This window comes from Xenopus laevis, chromosome 4L, assembly GCF_017654675.1.
Source record: "Xenopus laevis strain J_2021 chromosome 4L, Xenopus_laevis_v10.1, whole genome shotgun sequence".
In the NCBI taxonomy this organism is placed as follows: Eukaryota; Metazoa; Chordata; class Amphibia; order Anura; family Pipidae; genus Xenopus; species Xenopus laevis.
The window spans coordinates 43,620,939-43,631,649 of NC_054377.1; positions in this window are offsets into that span (position 1 = coordinate 43,620,939).

Sequence of the window (10,711 nt, forward strand, 5' to 3'; positions counted from 1 at the left end):
AGTCTCTGGACTTGTGCGAAGGAGAAAAAAAAAGTTATTCTCTGTCCAAGCAATACTTGCTGCCATCAGCTCCTTACATCCCAGTGTGAAAAGAAAGCATTTGTGCGAATAAGGGCCTGTTGAAATGAATTCATTTTTTTGTTCTCTGAGGGTTCCAGTTAGGGTTGCCTTGAAAAAAATACCGGCCTTCCTTTATATTTATCTTTTTTCCCCTAATTGGCATCAACCATCATTTTTACCGTAGCAACCCTAGTTGCCACCCGTTCAGTTTTGACCCAAACAGTTTGGTTTTTCTAATGCCTGTCCGGGTCTCAAGTTTCTGTTCGGTTTTCAGCCTTGAGAAAACCAAACAATAATCTGGCCAACAAAGGAATTATCAAGCGAGGGTCATTTCTTATTACAGAAACAACAAAAAAAGCAAATTGATCAAATATACATTGTTTTTCTGAATTAGCATTGCTGTATTTCAGAGATTTCTGGATAACTGATTTCTGTATAATAGATCCCATACCTGTAATTAAAGGATTGGGGTTACTCATCAGGCAGAATATAGATAAGAGATAGGGTTGCCACCAGTGGGGTTTTCAAAAAAAACTTTATGTCTGGTTCACAACACTGAGAAAACTGTATGGAAATTCAGCCAGTTGCTTCTAAGTGATGCAATAACCCCGCCCTGGCTTCATTACTCCACCTACTTTCATTATACCTCTTATGTCATCACTGCTCGAACTTCAATGCTATATGCCCCACCTCCTTTGTTTGGGTTTAGGCGCCGGCAAAGGTGGCAACCTTAGTTCCAATGTTCTAAATAAGGCCCAGATTTTTCACAGTTTAGGTGCATAGGCTTATTTACAAAAAAACAAGTTTTTAAGGCTCTTTTTTCACAACATCATCAAATATCAGAATAGCAGGCAGTCTGCAAAGTTGTTTGTAGGTATAAAAGATTTAGACAAGCAACAGGGCTCCTGTTGTGTAGATAGAACAGTCAGGACGAAGGTCCTTAGTTAAATAACACTGCATGCCGAATTCACTGAGTTGCCAGTTGGTAGCCACTCCGCGATTCTAAACCATGACCTGGTATGATGGCACAGTGCTCCTTTTTAAAGAAAAAAAAAACATTTGTTTTGAATTAGTTCTACAGAGTGCACCACCTCCATTTTAAATGTTCCTCTGCATAGTCTGCTGATTTCACACAAGGTCCAAAGTGCAGGGAACACAGACCTAAGAAAGCCTTGGAGTTAACACCTCTCTAAGGCCATTAATTCCAGGGTTACCATAGCACATTGTGCCTACATACACAACTAACCTGCACTTATTAGATTTTGTGCTAAACCCATTACTGGCACCAAGTACTTTGAAATGCCAGATGTCTTTCTTGCAATAGTTGCTAAGAAAAACTACTTACAACTTTTGTTCAATTTACCAATGTAGATGCTAATTTGTGCCTATGAAGTATAAACCTCCCTCTTCCGGCAGCTTAGACACATTTCTTCATGTTTTACATTTCCCAGCTTCCCCCTTCAATAATGGTTTTATGTAACACATTAATTTTTTGTATTATTTGATTGACAGAACTGAAACAACAGTAAACAACCTAAACCCTGTGTTTGAAAAAAAGTTTACCATCAACTATCACTTTGAAGAGGTGCAGAAATTAAAATGTGCCTTATTTGACAAGGACAAGTCAAGTACCATGAAAATCACAACCATCCAATATTGACTTTCACTTTCAGCCTTTCCCCCTGAGTATAGAGATTTCTCCAGATTCTCTTTATCTTTTAATGATATGAACAGTAGATAATGAAATCCAGATATTCTTTTCAATATTACATTGAGGACCATTATTCTTATACTGTAGTGTACCCCTGTGTTAGTGTAAAACTGGACAATGACGGAGAAGTCAGGGGGGTTTTCACTAAAATTTAAAAGCAAGTTAAAATTGTATTTTTTTTTCTTTGTGAAGGTGTTGTGCTTTACCTTAATATAAATCTTAAAAAAAACCTTTTTATGTCCCCTTGATTATAGACCAACTGAAGGCTTAACTAAAAGTGGGTATTAGTGTACAGAGTGGCAAAGAAATTGTGTTTGTTACACAGTAAATAGGGCTTATACAGTTTATATTTTAAATAAGAGAAAAAAAATCCTTACATCTTATTGAAATAGTTCAAGTGCTTGATCAATAGATTTAGATATATAAAAATATATATATTAATATAAAAGCTGACAGTTAGGCAGGTTAAAAAACAGTTAAAAGGTTGAACTTGATGGACGTGTGTCTTTTTTCAAACAAACCTTCTATGTTATGTTACTGAACCGCTCTGGTTACATCTAATATTACTAGTTTGAGGTTGTAAGGTTGAAAAAAGACACACGTCCATCATGTTCAACCTTTTTTTTTTTTATATCTGCCTAACTGCTAGTTGACCCAGAGGAAGGCAAAAAAAAACATCTGAAGCCTCTCCAATTTGCCTCAGAGGGGGAAAAAATTCCTTCCTGACTCCAAAATGTCAATCGGACTAGTCCCTGGATCAACTTGTACTATGAGCTATTTTCCACAACCCTGTATTCCCTCACTTGCTAAAAAGCCATCCAATCCCTTCTTAAAGCTATCTAATGTATCAGCCTGTACAACTGATTCAGGTAGAGAATTTCACAGTTTCACAGCTCTCACTGGGGCTCATTTATCAACACTGGGCAAATTTGCCCATGGGCAGTTACCTATAGCAACCAATCAGTGATTAGCTTTTTAAAGACAGCTGCAAGTAGAACAATGAAAGCAGCAATCTGATTGGTTGCTATGGGTTACTGCCCATGGGCAAATTTGCCCAGTGTTGATAAATGACCCTCACTGTAATCGGAATCGGTGACCTTGTGTCAGCTGGAAAGACCTACTGGTAAATAAAGCATTAGAGAGATTATTATATGATCTATTTATACATCGTTATCACATCACCCCTTAAGCTCCTCTTCTCCAGCGTGAACATCCCCAATTTGGCCAGTCTTTCTTCATAGCTGAGATTTTCCATACCTTTCAGCAGCTTAGTTGCCCTTCTCTGTACCCTCTCTAATACAATAATGTCTCTTTGAGTGATGGAGACCAAAACTGTACGGCACATTCTAGATGGGGCCTTACAAGTGCTCTATACAGTGGAAGAATGACCCCCTCCTCCCGTGACTCTATGCCCCTTTTAATACAGCTCAAGACCTTATTTGCCCTTGATGCTTCTGACTGGCATTGCTTGCTACAGCCAAGTTTATCATACACAAGGACTCCAAGGTCCTTTTCCATAATGGATTTGCCTAGTGCAGTACCATTAGGGGTATAAGTGGCTTGGATATTTTTACATCCCAGGTGCATGACTTTACATTTATCAACATACAACTTCCTTTAATTTATAAAGTTAATGTAATAAATGTACATGGTGCAATTCCAACTAATTTGAAGAGGCAGGGCCCTTAAAGGAAAATTCAATCCAGTTAAAAAAAACCCTACCCCCTACCCTACATAGACCCCCCCCAGCCTAAGTGTTACCCCAGGCAAATGTCCCTAAAGTTTTACTTACCCCTCGGTGCAGATTCAGGCATCTTAGTTCAGGGGTTCCATCTTAAGCCGCTTGATAATCTTCGATATGAGACCGGCGCTTCTGCAATTTTTGTGAGTTTGGGCGCATGAAATTGCTCCAACTGCACATGCGCCACCACGCTGGTCTCATTCCGCAGAAGTTGGCGCCTGTGAACTACGATGCCTGAATCTGCACCGAGGGGATAAGTAAAACGTTAGGGGCATTTGCCCATTTGCTGGAGGGAGGGAAGTTACGTGTTGGGAAGGTGGTAAATAGACCAATACCTGTGTCTCAGTAACCAGTGTCGAGTCTCACATAATAGGTGCAATAATAGATTGTGTCATATGCATGAAAGGGTGTTGAATTTATTTTTTTATTACCCAAGCATCTCTGACTTGGGGCATTACTGGGATTCCATAGAAGGCTTGGGCTATCATTGGGATTCAATGCAAAGCCATTGTACACTACCTCTCACATTAAATATATAGAGATTAACTGTCAACCACATTTTTAATGACTCATTTGTGCCAAATGTGTGTTTTTTAGCAGGGTAGCAGCCTTTAATTGAAGATCCACAGGGGTGGGAACTGAGGGCAGTGATAAACAATATCATGTGTCTAATATGTTGGTACTATATAAATAAAGAATAAAAATAAAGTGCATATATTCAGAGGAGCAGGGCCAGATTTCACCCTAAGGGCACCTGGAGGCCAGGGTCTTCTGAATGGCACCCCCCTCCCTCATTCAGGATTGCGCGTATGTGCATTATTTCCAAGCACCTAGCGCTTAGTGCTCTGGAATCAAGCTGACTACCAGTGTGGCTGGGCAGCATGCCGCTACTTAATTTATGGTGCCCTAAGTCCAGGCCTTAATGTACTCAGCACAAATCCAGGCCACTACTCTATGCCCTTACATGAGGCAGATTTGATATACTGGGAAAATACTAGAAAACACCATATTGACCCTTAATAAAGCAGACCCATAATTTTAGGTTTAATATCACATATAACAATATAAATAATAAGTAAGAGAAATACTCAATTAGTTGCGGGCAATGCATTGTCCGTAACCTGTAACCTATATGTATAAAAATAAGCTATGTATTGTATATCAGAAAGAAGCAAGCATAGCATTTTATATATTAAATACATGCAATTATGCATGATATTCTACATACAGGCTGCATCTAATATAATGTGTAATATGTACCTTATCATTATATAACAAATGGTCTTAAAATATTGTTGTCTTTGATTTCTTCAGATTGTATTCAGCAAGAAGACAACACAACCTCTGATTCCGGGGGATCGGAAAGCCAGCAGGGAAGGCAGTGATAACGGTATAGTGGCTTTGTTTTTTGAACTGCAAGTGTCATTTTTAAAAGCTATTTGAACTTTGCACTGCGATAAAAGGTTTATTATTCCAGTGGTGGTTGATTATTCCATTGTTTCTTGTAAAAGGCAAAAATCGCCATCGTAGCAACAAGATAACAGATCGACAGGATAACATAGTAACATAGTAACATAGTAACATAGTAAGTAAGGTTGAAAAAAGACACATGTCCATCGAGTTCAACCCTTCTACCTATCTGCCAGTTGATCCAGAGGAAGGCAAAAAACCATCTGAAGCCTCTCCAATTTGCCTTAGAGGGGGAAAAATTCCTTCCTGACTCCAAAATGGCAATCAGACTAGTCCCTGGATCAACTTGGACTATGAGCTATTTCCCATAACCCTGTATTCCCTTACTTGCTAAAAAGCCATCCAACCCCTTCTTAAAGCTATCTAATGTATCAGCCTGTACAACTGATTCAGGGAGAGAATTCCACATCTTCGAAGCTCTCACTGTAAAAAACCCCTTCCGAATATTTAAGCGGAACCTCTTTTCTTCTAATCTGAATGGGTGACCTCGTGTCAGCTGGAAAGACCTACTGGTAAATAAAGCATTAGAGAGATTATTATATGATCCCCTTATATATTTATACATAGTCATCATATCACCCCTTAAGCGCCTCTTCTCCAGCGTGAACATCTCCAATTTGGCCAGTCTTTCCTCATAGCTAAGATTTTCAATACCTTTTACCAGCTTAGTTGCCCTTCTCTGTACCCTCTATAATACAATAATGTCCTGTTTGAGTGATGGAGACCAAAACTGTACGCCATATTCTAGATGGGGCCTTACAAGTGCTCTATACAGTGGAAGAATGACCCCCTCCTCCCTTGACTCTATGCCCCTTTTAATACAGCTCAAGACCTTATTTGCCCTTGATGCTGCTGACTGGCATTGCTTGCTACAGCCAAGTTTATCATCTACCAGGACTCCAAGGTCCTTTTCCATAATGGATTTGCCTAGTGCAGTCCCATTAAGGGTATAAGTGGCTTGGATATTTTTACATCCCAGGTGCATGACTTTACATTTATCAACATTGAATCTCATTTGCCACTTAGCTGCCTAGATTGCCAGTTTGTCAAGATCATGTTGCAAGGATGCCACATCCTGGATGGAATTAATTGGGCTGGATAATTTTGTGTCATCTGCAAACACTGATACATTACTTACAACACCCTCCCCTAAGTCATTAATGAACAAGTTAAATAAAAGTGGACCCAATACTCAGCCCTGGGGGACCCCACTAAGAACCTTACTCCAAGTAGAGAATGTCCCATTAACAACCACCCTCTGTACCCGATCCTGTAGCCAGTTTCCTATCCACGTGCAAACGACTTCATTAAGCCCAACAGACCTTAGTTTAGAAAGCAGTCGTTTGTGGGGCACAGTATCAAACGCTTTGGCAAAATCCAAATAGATCACATCTACTGCCCCCCCACTATCCAGAATCTTACTTACCACATCATAAAATGCAATCAAATTCGTCTGACATGACCTATCCTTTATAAAGCCATGCTGATTGTTGCTCATAATGCCATTCATTAGGACAAAATTTTGAATGTGATCCCTTAAAGTGGACCTGTCACCCAGACACACAAATCTGTATAATAAAAGTCCTTTTCAAATTAAACATGAAATCCAGTTTCTATTTTTCATTAAAGCATTCATAGCTGCTGTAAAATCATTTAAAAATCTCAGATGTCAATCAAATATTGTCTGCCCCTCCTCTATGCCATGGGCATAGAGGCGGGGCAGACAATTACTTTCACTTTCCATTCAGCACTTCCTAGATGTCACTGCTCTTCCCACATTCCCCCGTTCTCTTTACCATTTAATTGTGTAACCAGGGCATGGGAATGGACATCGGGTCCCCCATTCTGGTCCACAAACAAGATTCTTAGATGATGCAAGGCTTTCCTTAAAAACAGTGTTCACAAAATGGCTGCTGCCTGCTTGCTATCATTTTGAATTCCCAGAGTGAAGGAAACAAGATTCAAATCATTTAAACATTGTAATTAAAGTTCATTTTGCTTGACTAATGTGATAAAATAGGATTTTGAATAATTTTTTTGGGTGACGGGTCCCCTTTAACAAGCCTTCAAATAATTTGCCCACCACAGATGTCAAGCTTACGGGCCTATAATTGCCAGGCTGAGATCGTAATCCCTTTTTAAATATTGGAATAACATCAGCTTTTCTCCAATCCATAGGCACCATACCAGATGACAGTGAATCTGAGAAAATCAGAAATAAGGGCTGGTCTAAAACTGAACTAAGCTCTCTTAGAACCCGGGGGTGTATGCCATCAGGCCCTGGAGCCTTGTTTACATTAATTTGTATTAAAGCTTTTTGAATCATATCCTGAGTCAGCCACTGACTAGATTGAGCTGAACCATTCGTGCAGTTATTAAGTGAGCCTGTGAACCCAGACTCCTCTATTGTATACACTGAAGAAAAGAACTGATTTAACACATTTGCCTTATCTGTATCTGTTACAACCATACTGGTACCATTATTTAATGGAGCAACACTCTCAACCTGCATCTTTTTACTATTAATATATTTAAAAAACTTTTTAGGGTTAGTTTTCACCTCCACCGCAATTAACTCTTCATTTCTTTTCTTAGCCTTCCGGATTGCTGATTTACAACATTTATTACAGTGTTTATATTCATTAAATGCAGCTTCTGTCCCTACAGATTTGTAGTTTTTAAATGCCTTTCTCTTCTTTCCCATTAACTCCTTTACTTCTGTATTAAGCCACACAGGATGATTCTTACAGCTTCTACGTTTAGTCCTTAAGGGAATAAATTGAGAAGAGTAATGATTTAATATCATTTTAAAGGACAACCATTTCTGTTCTGTGTTTTTAGCTGAAAACCTAATGCCCCAATCAATGCTCTGTAGGGCAGCCCTCAAGGCACTAAAATTAGCTTTTGCAAAATTCATGGTTTTTGTTGCCCCAGTATATTTTTGTTTTTTGCACCAGACATTAAAAGATATAACCTTATGGTCACTATTACCCAGGGGTTCAATGACTTGCACATTTGCTATAAGTTCTGGGTCATTTGAGATCACTAAATCAAGAATAGCATTTTTTCTGGTAGGCTCCTCAACAACCTGTGCTAAAAAATTGTCGTGCAATAAGTTTATAAACTTGTTCCCATTAACTGATCTAGCAGTACCGTTGCTCCAGTCAATATCTGGGTAATTAAAATCCCCCATTATCATTACTTTACCTAAACTAGCAGCCTTTTCTATTTGCTTTAGGAGCTTTGTCTCTTCCTCCTCACTTACATTAGGGGGTCTATAACATACGCCTACAATTAATTTGCTGGATTCTTTACAATTGGTGAAGAACTCCACCCATACGACTTCTGCCCCTTCATTTTCTAACATAACCTCCTCCTTTATATGAGCTTTTAAATCCTGCCTAACATACAGACATACCCCTCCTCCTTTTCTATTGCCTCTGTCCCTCCGAAACAAAGTATAGCCACTGATATTTACTGCCCAGTCATGCGACTCATTCAGCCATGTTTCGGCCACACCAATCACATCATATTTTCCTTCCATCACCAGCAGCTCCAGCTCTCCCATTTTACCAGTCAGACTTCTTGCATTTGTAAACATACATTTGACAATATGCTGCAGGTCCCTCTATACACGAGACAGACACGAGTGTACCGATTCTTTCAGTATGTCATCAGTGTTGTAAACAAAGTAAACTTTGTAAGATGTAATGACTCTGTACAGAATTCTCACTCCATGAGTTTCATTTCAAGACTATCACTGCCAGAAGTGCTGGTAAAAAATGATAATACTTCCTTCTCAGAACAATTGGGGTGGCATTTTTTTATATAATCCATAGAAATCCATATAATACTTTGTGGGAATATCTTCTTTATGCATAAAAGTAATGTTAAACCCAAACCAAAAGAAAGCCTTTAAATTGCCAAAGACGTGAATTGCTAATAAGTCAATCATGGGCATCCACATGTAGGGGCAGGGGGGCACTTGCCCCTCCCTAGACTTGTACTTCATAGTAAAGGACATTCCCTTACCATATTTCTACACATGTTGTTTTGTTCTCTTTTTATAAGGATATGTTTCTTAACCTGCAATAGTTTTATAAAAGGCTTACATCTTCTGGTCAGCACCCCTTCAAATAATAGACCCAGGGGTGCTCCGCCAATGAGGCGAGTTGAGCCACTCACCTCAGACGACAGCGCCAGAGAGGATTCCAGGGGCGGCAAAAAGCCGCTCCTGCACCTTTAAGAGCCGAATTTCCGGTTTTTAAACCAGAAATTCGGCTGTGCTATTGCGAGAGAGTGCAATTGCGCTCTCCGCAATAGTGTTCCTGCCTCCCATCCCGACAGGTAAGTCGGTGCAGGGGGCGGCATTGCCTCAGGCGGCTCCTTCGCCAGAAACGGTGCTGAATAGACCATCACAATGCCTATTCTTCTGCTCAGAGCAGCAGTCCAGATTTAGCTCTGCCCCTTCCCTCTATGAGCAGCTTCCTGCTCCTCAACTGTGTGAGGAATGAGAGACTCGCAGTAGAAAATCTTCTACTTATGAAGCAGCTTCTTTCCCAGAGCAAATGAGTGTGATTCTGTCAGGTGCGTTAAGCTTAGAGTGTGAATGCCAGTGTTTGTCTGTGTGTGTATCTGTGTCTGTGTGTAAGATTAACTGTTAGTGTTAATGTGTGTAAGGTCAACTGTGTTTAAGAAAGTCTGACAAACTCTGTGTGTGAGTTATAGAGTCTACAGTATAAATGAACCTGTGTATAGCTGTGTAACTACATTCATTATTGAATCTTATAGGTACATGTTGGCTGTGGGTTTTGCCTATAACCATTCTCCCAGTGCACTTGCCACAAAGCACATTAACCCCTACAGTCCTTTGCCCCATTGAATCCCCCACCTATCCATGGCCTCACTCTATTCACTGTCCTCTTAAGTGTTGTACCCTTCTTATTCTGCTGACCTCTCCGTCTCTAATAACCCTCTGCCTCACTCTATATATCTGTATAGATAGAAATATCTATAATATTATAATATATATTTTTGCACCTCATCCCCTCTCCTGCTCCTGTCCTTTATCCACCTCGTTGTTTATTTTTGGATGACTTATCTTTTAACCCTTCTGCCACTCTTGTTAAGCTACTTTATGTATAGTTTTACATTTTTCAGGGGACCAGAAGAAATAATGTAAAACCAGGAAATCTATTATGCATTAAATATTGGTGGGACCACAAAAAATGGTATAAAAAATGGAAAGTATATAAAATGGAGGCTTCACTGTATGTATCGATCTGTAACTAAGACACTAGAGGGAATAATATTCTACAAACCGCTGGTTAGTAATTGTGCTGAAAAAGTAGAAAATATCAAGTACTGTCCTGACAAACAAGGAGTTTGGGTCACTAACAGAATGGCAATGCAATACATGTGCAACAGTCACTACTCTATATATTTATAGAAATGCTGTTAGGTTTGTGTGGAAACCAAAATATGGGTACAAGCCTAGGAGTTTGAGTTTGTTTCTTTGGTGCCTATTTATCAAAGTGCAAAAACGAAAAATTTCCTTTTTAAATCAGAAAATAGCTTATTTGACAAGTTTTTGCATATTATCCTTATTCGTAAAAAAAAAAAAAAAAAAGCACATTCTGTGAACATTTTGCTTTTTTTTCTATTAACTGTTTTTTGTAGCTTTAATGATTTTTTTTGCATACTCTTGTTTTTACAGAAAACTGCCTGTA